Source organism: Panthera pardus, unplaced genomic scaffold (genome assembly GCF_024362965.1).
Source record: "Panthera pardus isolate Hobbes unplaced genomic scaffold, ASM2436296v1 HiC_scaffold_19, whole genome shotgun sequence".
Classification (NCBI taxonomy): domain Eukaryota; kingdom Metazoa; phylum Chordata; class Mammalia; order Carnivora; family Felidae; genus Panthera; species Panthera pardus.
The window spans coordinates 11,252,513-11,267,288 of record NW_026526754.1 but is presented as its reverse complement, the minus strand read 5'-3'; the positions used below and the strand labels follow the sequence as shown (position 1 = coordinate 11,267,288).

Below are 14,776 nucleotides of genomic sequence, written 5' to 3'. Positions count from 1 at the left end.
CAAATTGAATCCAAAAATTAATGCTTTACAATCTATTAGTTTCTTGTAAATTTTCAGGCAAAGAATTTGGGTGAAGAGAGTGAGAGGAAAATCTTCGTCTTTCATGAATATTTGGAACCTTAATTTCTTTAAAAATAGCACTTGATAATATTACCAGGGAGCACTTGTAGGAAAACGTACAGAGCTTCCTTGGCAATGGTGGTGGAAGAGCTGCCTTCCCCATGTCTCTCAGACTTACTTTGTAAATTATGTGAAACACTTTTAGACAGACACTGGCACTCATAAATTATACAGCTCATTTGCATATTCCAGTCATGAGACATTATGCAAAGTGACATGATTTGCATAATGGATTCCTCTTGTCGCTTCACTTGCTGCATGCTTTTAAAAAACAAAATGAAATAAAATGAAAGCATGAAAAGGTGGAAGCATCAAGTTTCCAGCTTTGCCTGTCTCCTTCCCAACTACAGCATCAATTGCTTTCATTTTCTACAGGATAAGGGGTAAAGGGGACACAAAGCAAAATCTACAAACCTACAAACAAAAAGAGCCTTCATACGAATTTTGTTCTTAATTACAATGTACCTACTCTCTTAGTGAAATCCTTCACCATAAATCACCCATCGGAGTCAAGAGGAATGGGAACAAAACAAAACACTGGGATAACAGAGAAAGAAACTTTATGGAACTTTTTCCTTAAAAAAATAGCTTCTTTACATGTGATATTTAGGGAAGGGGTAGCCTTCCTCCTTGTAACTTAAAAAAAAAGTCCCCCGGCATTTTCTTATTATTGGGAAAAAAACATATTATAGATGAGATAAATGGTCTAGGGGAAGGGATTTTTCCCCCATGAGAACTTCTGAAGGGGTTTCCTGTTTTGGAAGACGAAGGGAGAAGAAAGGGTGTGCTTGATTATTTAACAAAATATCGAATGGCTATATATACTGTAAGGATGAGGCAGCACCACGTCGACTTCTATCGGCTCTACTCCAATAAGCAGGCAACGTTCCCTCAGCAGTTGCCAGTTCTGCTGCGGGCTTTCCCTGCCCCCCTGCACCAGTGTGAAAGGCAGAGTGTGCCAAGCGGCTGGCGTCTGTACCCTGTGGGAAAAGTTAACTGTAATTCTTCGGCTTTTAAAATCAATTAACCCGTGTGTTAATTAACGTCAAGTCGACGGGAGGAGGAGGAGAAGAAGGGGAGGGAGGGAGGAAAGAAAAAAGCTGCAAGGGCGGATGGCAGAAGAGTTGGCACAGTGCCATCCATTCAGGGGCAACGCCACAGTTTCGTGTGATAGCAGCAGCGGGTATATGTTACGAGGGCCCTGTATGCGGGCCAGACAGTGCGGTAAAGCCAAGGGAGATTATCCAGACCCCCAGGAGCGAACAGCAAGCAGCAACCGAAGGCGCAAGTGCCAGGATTACAGCCTAGGCTGCTCCAACTATGAGCCCTTCCTCGGACCCAGGGACTCGGCTACTTGGGGTTTGGGGGTCTTCCACACCAAAGAGGCACAAAGCTGACTTTAATCACTTTCTTCCTTTAAACTTGATTCTGCCGCAGTGGAGCCAGCACAGCGGATGCTTTCACACCCAGCAAGACAAAGGCCGTCGTCTCCGCCATGACACTGTTCCGTTCCAAGCAGAGGCCGGGATCTTGGACTCCTTGAAAAATCAAAAGGAAACAAGGAAAACAAACAACAAATACAGCAACAAACAGAAAAAATTAACAACCACCAAAATCGTGTGCCCATTTGCCCATGCCAGGGGTGATCTGGGCATCTGTTGCAGCAGAAGGCGCTTGTGTCGGGCTGTTTTTTTCTTTTTGGGCAAGCTGTTGGTTTGTTTGCTATTCAACTTCGTTTATAATTAACTTAAAAAAAACCCCACCATTCAGCCTAGTCAACAACAAACAAAGAGAAAAAGCAGACATCGGAAGAGAAATGCCATAGGAAGCGGCGTGAATGCATGCCACAGCCGGTGCCACTTGCCATTCGGAAAACCTCAGGGAAAGATGCCAATTCTACAGCTCGGAAGAAGGCAGAGAAGGGAGCATAAAGGTCTACAAAGAGAAATCATAAGGAAAGAATACGGCTTGTACAATCCTGGATTGCAATTGCACACAGCTTCTGCTGGGAGAAGAGAGGGGATATTTAAATGGAGATATAGATGGGTATAAATTAAAAGATAGGCACCTATCGATTGCATATAGACACAGTTGTAAGGCTGTATGTGTATGTAAATGCACATTATTTTCAGACAAATTAAACATTTAGATATGTATATATTTTTGTTATAGGTATGGGTGTGTATATAGGTATGTATGTTTATGCATATATACACATATGTGGGATGTATGCATGTGTGAGAAAAAAGGAGAGGACAGAGAAGGAGAGAGAAGGAAACGTGTGTATGTGCATGTATGTGTGTGCATACAATCCCACTTTTTGACCCAGGTATACACAGAAGACAAAATAAAAATCATACTCGAGCAGCAAGCAGGCAGTCAGATTTATCTACATTCACTGCTATCACCAGGGAGATGAATGGGGCCGATCTGAAGCCCTTTTACAAGATCCACTATGGGAGTGAAGGAGGAGGAGGGATGCCACACAGACATGCACAAACTTGAAGGCAGAGGGATTTGGAAGGTGCTACTTAGGAAACCCTGGTGGCATAACGCAGGGGAGAAGAAGGGGAAAGAAGGGGAAAGAGGCTTGTTTCTCTCTATGTTTTAGGTGGTCGTTTAAAAAAAAAATCTGAGAAAGGGTTTCAGGAAACAGCTGGTACTTACGTTGTCTGCGTTGCTGTGGATCCTGAAAGGTGTTCTGTTGGCACCAGGCGCTGAGCCAGGGGCAGGCGCTGGAAACAAAAGGGAGAGACAAAAAAAAAAAAAAAAATAAAAAAATAAAGTCATTCTATGGGAATATTAATTGCTGCTCTTGTGGATTTTACAAAACACACAAACTGTTTTCTTTTTCTTTCTTTCTTTTTTTAAATGTGGATTGGCGCGTGTCCCTTTCGCATGGAATATACAAGTAGTATGGGATTTACAGCCCAGTACGGGACTCAGGATTAACCGCGCTGGCATCTTTTGGGCATATTCTTCCTTTTAATGAATGAGCTTTCGCTGTTAATGAGGAATAATCGTTTGGCTAATGAGCTTTGAAACATTAAGAGAAAAGAGGTTTTTTTCCGTTAATCGCTCTGGTGCGACTGCATGGATGGATTACAAAAGACAGCAATAGGAATGCAGTACAAAGGGGGGGACCTCTCCTGGAGTGGGAGAAGCACCGAGATGGGTGATGTGTCCCTGCGTCTTTCCTTCCTTCTTGTTCTTTCACTCTGCCAACTGCTATGGGTTTCCATAACTCCGCAATCAAAGTGGATGGTCGGGAAGGATTATTACAAAGAGTGAAGCCTCCGCTGTTAATGTCTCCAGTGTTTAATCATCATACAGTAGAATGGTTTTATGCATATTTCATTTGCATATCATTAAACCGTGTTAGCGAGGGGCATTCAGAGCCAGGAGAAGTACAAAGTTGGGGAGAGAGGGAAGAAAAAAAGGTCCCTATGATGCTTATCTTCAAACAGGGACTTGTTCCATGATCTGTCTTCTACTTTTGCTAAAATCATTATGACTTGGAAGCCTTTGAAGTTGGATACAACCTTGGATTCTTCTAATTCCTGCAGAGCGGTATATTTTTAAAAACAGCAGAAATGTTCCTGCACTAGACAATTAAAGGAATATAAACTCCAGTGGGTTGAAACTAGTAGCTCTTTGGGGAATGCAGTGGCAGAGGCTTCTACAAATACCAACAGTTAAAAAAAAAACAATAAAGAGCATCATATTAAAACAAAAGACAACGAAGACAAGAAATATTAACATGTGGATTATATTTGTTTCTTGTGGGGGGTAATGAACTAAAGAGAATGAAGAAGCCATCGGTAATTTATCCCTTCCTTAATGAACAGTCACCTTTTTGTATGTGTTTGTTTTTGTTCTTTCTTTTAAGGGGGATGTTGTCACTTTTGAAGCAATTAGTCAATTATTTTGTAGCTCTGATCTTTTTCTCCTGCACCCGACAGGAAAGAAAGGTGGTGGTTAGGGAATATATGTGTATTGGGGGGATTTGTGGGGAGAGAGGAATACAGTGAGTTCTTTGTAGATCTAATACATGCACAACATATTAATTGGGAGCTTTTAAAGCTTGCTCAATAGGCTGTTTCATTCCTGGTAAAACAGCAGCTGGTTAGCCACTGTTGGTGACTCTTCAAATATCACTTTAAGTATTTTTATTCTGTCACTGTTGTTGTTGTGTTGTTTTGTTTTGCCATGGTCAAGAATGAGAATATCATGTCATCTCTTCTTTATCAAGTCTTTTCTCTCCTCCATCATCTTCTTCACTTCCAATTTCCAAACTGTAAAACAATGTTGGTTTAATATTGAATCCTGGTGCACAGTTTAACTGGCACAACTTGATTTGGAAATGAGATGCTGTTTTATATTTAAATTACCCCACTCCTCCCTTATCCTCCAAAGCTTTGTCTCTGCTATGAATATTCAGATGAGGCATGATGTGATTACACTGTACAATTACTCCTATCCATAGTGGTGGCAGGGGCTGCTGGGGAGACAGAGAGCCAGACAGCCTCCAAGCCAATACGGAGTTTGTTTTCGGTATTTTTCCTATCTCCTTGGCGCTGCGGCACATGCAGATGTCGCTGTTGTTCTTTATAAGCCCTAATGATATGCAAAAGCATAACGACTCGGTTTGGATGCAAAGCATCAACGAAATATTATGAATGTCTTTAAGAAAAGGGGAGAAAAAATCCTGACTGAAGGAATGTCCACATAAATTATTTTTATTTAAATGAATTCAAAGGATGGGGTGAGGGCAAGTCAGAAGGAGTCACATGGAAAACATGCATAATATTAATATGCATAAAGAGTTCTCACCGAGGAGAAGAAGCTCCTCAGTACAGCTCATGGGACAAACTGGTTCATTAGGAAATAGCTCAGAGCGACTACAGCATTTTGCTATTTCAATTTTTTCCTTATTTTAAATGAAGAGTCAGACAGATGTGTTTTCTTTGCATGGCAGCTTCGAGATGGATCCAATCTGTGAAATTTGCTGCCCAAATAGCATTTCTAATGGAAACTGGAACTAAACAAGGGCACGGATGTGGAAGGGAGAGAAGAGAGAATATACGAAGAGGAGTATATTCAGAGCCACAGCATAATGTTTTATAGTACAGGAGGTTTTCAGAAACCATCCTTACTTTGTTAGTCTCAGATGGGGGCTCCTGTTGCAGGGAGCTATCAGGGTTTACCAAGATGAGCACCGAGACAGGCCCTTCTAGGTCTGAGGCTGAGGAAAGCAGCGGCAACTTGGTGCCTGTCCCCCACCAAGCTGTCAAGAGCTCGGAAGCCAAAAGCACAGCTACTCCTAATTTGGGGATGCAGTAGAGTGCCTCCTGGTCCAGGTATTTGTGACAGAGGGGAATTCTTGGTGCTATCATAGTATACATTGCTAAAGAGTAGATGGAATCATCTGGGTGCTTAAGCAGGCCTGATACTGTTCATGCCGGTTAATTATCAGGGTAATGATTACTGTGGTTTGCTAACAGTTTCAGAATGCTGAAATTACTAGTGTGGATTAGTGCATGTTTACAATGCATAGAAATGAACAAATAGTGAAAGGGCCTATTGGTTTGATTCAGAACTGATAAAGTATTACAAATATTACTAACAGCCTTAAAGGATTAATAAAGAAAACCAAAGCAAGAAGTCACAGTCAGAAATAAAGAGAATTCATCACTTCCTTGCTCAGGTGGACATAGTTCAAATTACTTTGATAATTCAGGTTAAAACAATTTTATACTTCTGTTTAAATTACCTAAAGACAAAGACAGTTTTGCTCTAGTCTGTGTATCTGTACAAATTTCTACTTTGAATGCATAATGTTAGCCTGGAACCGGTCTCTATTTATATATGAGCATGTAAGCATGTTCTAAATTTTGCTGCTCTTCATCCATTCATCTCCAAAACCTCCATTTATGAGTATTCTTTATAACACACACACACAAATTCTGTGATACGATTCTCAAGAGGTACAGCATAACAAACTAGAGTACAAGGACTTAATGATTATGTGGAGAATGGCTATTTAATCTGAATCTGAGCCAGGCCTTTAACCTCTTATCTTTTCCATCTTTGTTGACAGAATTATGTCTGTTAAATATTGAAACAATGCATGTAAAGAATTTAGCATTGTGTTTGCACGTAAGCACTAAATACTGTATTTTATTGTTGCTATGTTACTGTTATTTCAAGTGTATTGGTTGGTATTTGAGAGAAATAAGGAGGGAAATAACATTCAGTCTTTACTAAATAGTGATGCATATAAAAGTTTAATGAGAAAGCATTTAATATGTTTCCATGGTGGATAGACCGCAACTTATCAGCAATCAAAAGTTAAACTATAGCTTATATTAATGCAGTTCATAATAGATTCTTGAAAAGTTTTCTTAAAAATTGTATGTGTAATTCTGAAATGATGATTACGTTGCATGGGATCTATAATCTGATAAGAGTTCTATAATGGTTGGTGTATGGGAACTGAGAGGATGGCTATAATAACCGAGAGATGCTCATTATTTACCATGTTTACAGGACAATGCCAACTTTTAGTGTTTTTCAAAAAAAGTGATTCTTTGAATAGGTAAAATATTATTTTTAAAATATTAATAATTTAAGTAATGTAGAAAGGAGAAATTCTCTCTCCAGTCCCTCCTCTAGACATGAGTTTCTAACCTCACCCCCAATTGGTAATACTTTTATTGGTCTCTTGTTTTTCCTTCCAGGTATACTATGGTATACCCAGATATTAATAAGATATTAATATATTTTCCCTCCCATGTTTTTGTATACACAATGCAGTTTTTGAAAGGTAACTTAGAATTTTAAAAAAATGCAATAATTTCATCTGTGAATAGATTGCTTAATGTCTTCATTTCCAGTAACCATGTCCATTAATTTTGTCTTTAGCTTGCCTTATTTTATTGGTGAGGACATCTATCACCATGCTGAATAGAAGTGGTATGTGGGGGCAATGCACATTTTTGCCGTGCTTCCAACCTTAAGGGACATCATTGCCTTGTTCCTGAACTTAGGGGAGAAAAAATGCAGTCTTTCATCATTCAGACAGATATCTTTATCAAGTGAAAAAGGTTTCCTTCTTGCTAACTTGCTAAGAACTGTTCTAAAATCATGAATGGTTGTTAAATTGTGTCAAATATCTTTTCTGCCTCTGTTGAAACAAATTAACAGCTTAAAGTTACTGGCATGGTGAACTGCAGTGACTGATTTTTATGTTAAACCAACCTTGCAATCCTGGGACAAACACTACTTGGTCATGATTGATTGATTGAGGGACCAAACTATCAATCATATATATATGTATATAAGTACATTGCATATTTGACCTGCTAATATTTTTTTGTTAAGGATTTTTTGAATCCATGCTCATGAGAGATATTGGTCTATAATTTTCTTTCCTTGAAATGACTTTGTTTGGTATTGTTATTAGGGTCATGTTGGCTTTATGGAATTAGTTGGAAAGTGTCCTCCTCTATACCCTGAAAGAGTTGGTGTAAGATTGCTATCATTTTATTGTTGAATGTTGGATAGATATACCAGTGAAACTACTGGGGCTGCAGATTGTGGGGCAATTTTCCAATCATAGATTTGATTTTTAAGAAAATGATTTAGATCTTCAGATTTTCAGTTTCTTATGTCAATTTTTACAAGTTTTGTTTTTTAAGCAATTTATCCGTTTCATCTTAATTATCAGATTGATCAGAACAAAGGTGTTCATAATGTCCTGGTATTACCCTACATTTGCCTGTCACAATTTTAGTAATGTCCCTTTTCATGTGTATTGGTGATTTCTGTTTTCTTCCCTTTTTTCTTGGTCTTTTATAAATCACTTTTATTAATCTTTTCAAAGAATCAACTTCTGTCTGTTGATTTTTCTTTGATGTCTACTCCTAATTTTATAACTTCCTTTCTTCTGCTTACTTTGGGTTTAATTTCTTTCTCTTTAGATTCACAATGTTGAATCTTTGATAATAAATTTTACACTTTTTTTTTTCTAACATAGATATGTAGAACTATATACCTCCCTCTAAGGATTGCTTTAGTTGCACCCCACATGCTTTAATAAGATGTATATTCATTATCATTTATTTGAGATTAAAAACACAATTTCTCTTGCAATTTCTCCTTGGGCACTTATGCTATTTGGAAGTATGTTGCTTATTTCCAAATATCTGGTTATTTTATAGGCATCTTATTACTGTGGATTTCTAATTTAATACCACTGCATTCAGGGGATATATTCTGTAAATTTCAATTTAAGGCTTGTTTTATGGACCAATATATAGTCTATCTTTTTGAAATTTCATGTGTACTTGAGAAGATATTCTGCTATTGATTTCCTTGATTATACAGTTGATTTCTATTATCTTCTGTTCTTATCTTTTTTCTTCTACTTTCTTTAGGTTTCCTTTCTATTCTATTTCTGATTTTCTGAGGAGGTATTTATATCATTGACTTTCAGCCTATTTTTCTTTTTAAACGTTTGTTTAAAGGCTATACTGTTCCCTCTAAGCATAGTTTTAGATGTAATTATCAGGTTTTCACATGTCAAATTATCATTTTCCCTTGGTTCAAAGTATTTCCCAATTTACACCATAATTTCCTGTTCAGCCTATGTGTTATTCAGAAGTTTATGGCTTAAATTCCATGCCTCTGAGGATTCACAAAATTTTTAGTTATCTTACTATTAATTGATTTTTAGTTTCTTATTCTTGCTTTCCAGATTTCTGTCATGATAGTCTACTTTGAATGATTTAAACCTTTTGACTGTTTTTCAGACTTGTTTTATGGTCAATTTGGGCAAATGTCTACTTGAAATAAATGAATCCTGCCATTGTTAGATGCAGTATTCCACATATAACTAAGTTATGTTGGATAATTATGTTGTTTAGTTTACCTATATTCTTACTGATTTTTTTGTTTGCTCTATATTTGTTTTATTGGTTATGACAAGAAAGATGTGTTAAAGTCTTACACCAAAATGTGAATCTGTGTACATTTTTTTTAGTTTTGCCAATTTTTGGTTCATATATTTTGTGACTATGTTATTAAATGCACACAAATTAAGAATATTCTGTTTAACTGACCCTTTAATAATTATGCCATATACACCTTTATATCTTATCTTAAAATCTACTTTGTCTAATGGTAATATAACTCTTCTAGTTATATTTTGGTATAGTTGGATTTTTAAAATCTTGTTACCTTCAACTTTTTTTTTAGTTGGATTTTACCTCCTTTTTTGTTGTTTTTCTTGATACATTATGCTTTAGTCCAATCTAACAATTTTGTCTTTTAACAGAATTGAGTCCATTTATGTTTAATGTAATTACTGATATACTTTAAATTATATACATATCACATTATTTGTTTCCTACTTGTTATACCTGATTTATGTTCTTCCACTCCTTTTTTGTATTCCTTGACATTAATAAAAAAATTTTTCTTATTCCATTTTCTTCTGTTAGCTTATTAGTAATACATTATTTTGCTATTAATTGTTACCCTAAACATTACAACATGCATCCCTGACTTACTATAGTCTATTTATTATAAATTACTGCTTTTACCACTTCCCAGACAATATTACAACTTTAGTCTCATTTTGTTGACTCCCTCCCACCTTTTATGTTTACTGCTAACATGCATTTTAATTGTTAATGTATTTTAAATCTCACAAGATATTTTAGTTATTTTACTGTGCAGTTAAAATTCATTTAAACTCACCAACATATATGCCTTGTGCATCATGCTTTGTTCCTTCCTTCATTTCCATGTTCCCTTCTGGGAATGCTTTTCTTCTATCTGAAGAACTCACTTTGGTATTTTAGGACAAGTCTGCTGCTCATAAGTTCTCTCAGTTCTTGTTTGTCTAAAAAATTAATTCATCTTCAGTTCTGAAGGATAGTTTCACTGAGTATAGAATTCTAGATTGGCAGTTCTTTTCTTTCAGTATTTTAAAGATGTCATTCCATTTGCTTTGGGTCCCCATCATTTCTGTTGAGAAGTCAGCAGTCAGTCGTATTGTTGCTTCTGTGAAATAATACGTCTTTACATTCATTTAAGGTTTTCTCTTCATTTTTCACTTTCAGCAGTTTTACAGATGTGCCTAGGTGGATATGCTTTTCTTTGTATATATTGTGCCTGGGTTATCTGTGGCTTGCTATTTTTTCCTCCCTTTTGGAAACTGTTGTTCTTATCAGTTTAAATACTGTTTTTATTACAATCTCTCTTTTCCTTGTAGGATTCCAATTACAACTGTGTTAGACATTTTTAATATGTCTCATGTATTTTATGGTGTTTATTTTCCATATTTTTATCTCTTTATGCTTTGGCTTGAATTTTTTTAACTGATCATATAATAATCCTGTCTTCATCTGTTTCCAATCTGCTGTTAAACCTAGTTATAGGTGCCTTAATTTCAGTTATTATGTTTTTCAGTTCCAGAATTTGTTTGATTTTTTTCGTGAGATGCAGTTCTTTTGTTCTCCAAAGTATCATTTTAGGGGTAAATAGCTATTTCTCAAAACTCCAGTATCTGGTTTACTGTACGGGTCTGTTTCTACTGTTTGCTTTTTGTTTACCCCCTCTTTTGTTCCCGTTTCTTGATATTTCTGGAAATTATTAAATGAATGCCAAATATTGTGTGTGTGAAAGTTTTAGAGGCTCTGGATGATGCTATCTTCCTCTGAAGAAAATGTACCGTATCATCTAAAGCAGAAAGGCAAAGCAAGGGCAGATCACCTCAATCCAGTAAGTGAATAAGTTGATTTAAAGTTAGACTGTTGTCTTTGTAAAGTGTACATCTGGTTCACCTTATCTCCTAGATCACATTTCCTTGACAGCTCTTGAACTCCAATTTTTGTCTTCCTAGCACTTTAAGAATGCTGAAAGCTCTATTTAGCTCTCAGTAACTTTCTGATCTGCTTCTTAGCATCTTATCTTAAACAAGGAAAACTGAAAGTTTGAAATATACTGTATTACAGAATTCTTTTGAAATAATGCTATCAAAAAAGGAAGTGAGGGTCTTTGTTCTTTGTGAACTTGAATTTACTCCTAGTGATCAAAATTCCCTTTTCCAAGTGTTTACAAAATAACTTTTAAATAACTGATTTCACAATGAAACTCAACATTTTTGAAAATTAGGAACGATTTTTTTTCCTTTTATTCAGGCTATTGGCACCTCTCCCAATCTGCCTATTTTCTCAAAAATGTGTAATTCCTCAAGCCCAACTGCAGATAAAGTTACACAAGCTCAGCTGCAAAATCATAGTACCTTTGAAAGTAATATATCTTCTTATTCTTGTCCTTTCCTATCTAAAGTTCATTCTTATTTACAGAGAAAAAAATAAAGAATAATTCATTTTCTCTCTCTCAATCCCTCCTATTATCTCTTTTAGTAATTCCTTAATAGAATGTCAAAATCCTGAAAGTCTCCCTTTTACTTTTCCCTAAAAACTCCCAAATTCTCTCCTTTATATGCCCATTCTTCTATCTTTTATATTCATTTATTATCTAAAATAATCAAATAGATCCCTATGAAATCACATTGCGCTCCTTTATCCCCTTAGCCTTTTCCCTGATGATTTTTAAATTTTATTAATCAATTACTAAGTTCTTACTAATGTACTTAGTATGTCTCAGACTCAGTTAAACAAAAAGACATAATCCTGACTTAAAGACTGGTATGCAATATAGGCAATAAGCCAATTACAATATAATGTGATAGGTGTCAGGTGCAATTTTAGTGTTTGTAGGTCCTCCTATTTTTCTTGAGTTACCTTTTTATTTATTTATTTATTTATTTATTTTTATTTTTAAATTTTTCAATATATGAAATTTATTGTCAAATTGGTTTCCATACAACACCCAGTGCTCATCCCAAAAGGTGCCCTCCTCAATACCCATCACCCACCCTCCCCTCCCTTCCACCCCCCATCAACCCTCAGTTTGTTCTCAGTTTTTAAGACTCTCTTGCACTGTTGGTGGGAATGCAAATTGGTGCAGCCACTCTTGAGTTACCTTTTTAGAGATGATGTCCCTAAAGTTCTATGTATCCTTAATCTAAATATTTAAAAATCTGTCTTCCTGAAGTCCAGGATAACATTGCCCAAAAGAACTTTCTGCAATGATGGAATTGTGATGTCTAATAGGGTAGCCACTGGCTAGTAACAACTGAAAACTGAATCTTTAGTTTCATTTAATTTTAATCAAAGGAGCTAACTTATTGGACAGGTAGCTGTAGGGCATATGTCTGATTATGTCCAATATTCATCATTCTTGGATATTTTAAGCTCTAAGATTAAATGACTACTTTCTTCCAGGGTTATTATTTCTTTTTTTTTTTTTTTTTTTTACCTCTCTGAGAAGTTCTCACTTGTTGATCAAAATTAAGTTCACATAATTAGTCTTCCTATCATTTCTCCCATCTACTGAGGATGCAAATTATTAGCAAGGCAAACCATGAATCTATCAGAAATTCTACTTTCAGTATAATGAGACTTTGGGCATGCAATCGAACAGTTGACTCTATATGATCATTATATCATAAGTTTGCACTTTTTAAAGGATCTGAACCAGGATTGCTAGATATATTATCTTTACTTGGCCAAAGAAATTGTAGAATGTCTGCCCTAAGCAATACCTAATTTTATGCTTATTTCTGACATCTCTTTTTATGCTTACCCAAATGTTTTCTACCATGTTTCCACTCAAATTCTGCCCCCTATTGTCATAATAGTTATTAATGAATGCTATAACAAAAGTAAGGAGTGCAGTTTGTGATAATGAAGATATTAGGGATTAACAACATGACTTTTAATTCATTAGCACAATGCCTTTGTTTGTTTACATGTCCAGATAGATACATATATAATACATATATTTCATAACTTTGCATGAAACAGGAATAGTGTTATTCAGAAGATTAAAATAAATGGCTAATTTAATGAATGCAGCATAAGGAATTTATAAAGTGATGGGTGTCCTATATTGAGAATTAATTAACAAAAAAGATATAAAAGTTTTTATTGGGTTTTTAGAATAAAATTGAAAAATACTATTTTAATAGAATTAGATGTTATGTTTTTTGAAGATGAATGAGAGATAATACAGAAATCACCTGGCCTCTCATAATAGTCTAAGTATTGTGCTTGTATATGTGTTCACAGCATACATAAAATACTTGAACTGATTTATAGACAGGTACTTAACTTTTTTCCTAATGAAATATAGACAAGGACTTAATATTTTTTTTCTAATGAAACATGTCTGGTTGTCGATATTTTAGTGTACATCGATGTGCAGACATAATAGTTCAGATTATGGATTAACATAAAGCTAGGATTCTGTAATGTGTAGCTCTAATTATGATGGTTTATGACCTCAAAAATATGTTAGCAGCTTTTCCATGGTGTCTTGTGGCAATTATTTCAAGAGATTCTACATGTCAGTAGACATTATTTAAGAGAATCTTGCTTTAAAAAATTTCATGCTAAAAAATTCAACATTGAAAGCAGATAATTAGGCAATTTGTCATATTACAAACTAATTCTTTACTTTGTTATAGGATTCACCCAGAAATAATAAGCTCTTTTATACACTGAAAATGGTATTATGTTTTAAAAATTTTTTTAATTATTTATAATTTTTCAGAAAAACTTTTGTTACAAAGAGTAAGATACACCTTTATTTGGTATAAGAACGCCATATTTATTGACAAGGTTATAATAAAGGTGCTTCAAATTCATTACTACAATTATAATTATACCTTATATTTATCTAGAACTTTACAATGTACAAAGTACCTTGATACATATGGTTTCTTTGAAAAGAAAGGCATCACCTTCTAAGGCATTTCGTTCTATGAATAATGATGCTCTTAAAATGGGAAAAGACACTATGCCTGTAATTTTTATAATATAAATTTTTTTTAATGTTTTATTTTTGAGAGAGACAGAGTGCGAGAGGGGGAGGGGCAGAGAGAGAGGGAGACACAGAAGCTGAAGCAGGCTCCAGGCTCTGAGCTGTCAGCACAGAGCCTGATGTGGGTTCGAACTAACAAACCATGAGATCATGACCTGAGGCAAAGTCGGGTGCCTAATCGACGGAGCCACCCAGGCGCCCCATATAATTTTTATAATATAAAACAGCCCTTGTTATGCTGAGCTTCTCAAAAGGCCATATGGCCAACCACAGGCTTTAGAGTCATTAAGACCTCTGTTAGAATCCTAGTTTTATTTACTTACTAGCTGTGCGTCCTTGAGCAAGTTACTTAACTTATATATGCTTTATTTTCCTCACCTGTGAACTTGAAATTCTAACCTAGTAAAATAAGATTAAGGGAAAACATTTATATATCCTAAAGCAAGACCTAGCATACAGTAGGAACTCAATCGTTAATAATGATAATAATACTAGCTACTATTATTAAAATTATCTACATTTTCTCACTGACATTATCACATTTCAATAAAAATATGCAAAGGAAGTGATTAGATATGAGACAATGACTGGTCTGATATAGATGAAGTCAGGAAGAGAAGTAGAAGTAAAAATCTGTTTCAGAAGCAAATTAGATAGTACAACCAAGGGAAATGGAACTCATTAAGGAATCTGGCAT

At 35.4% G+C, this 14,776-nt stretch overlaps 1 long non-coding RNA gene across 1 annotated transcript in view; it reads right to left on the bottom strand.

Annotated features, from left to right (window-relative positions):
* LOC109270685 (uncharacterized) overlaps positions 1-14,776 on the bottom strand; it is a 202,317-nt gene continuing 187,541 nt past the window's right edge. Inside the window, exons 3-4 of the long non-coding RNA XR_002081638.2 lie at positions 2,788-2,855; positions 1-1,658 (exon numbers count right to left, since the gene is read on the bottom strand). This is a non-coding gene — a long non-coding RNA (uncharacterized LOC109270685). The remainder of the gene's footprint in view (positions 1,659-2,787; positions 2,856-14,776) is intronic.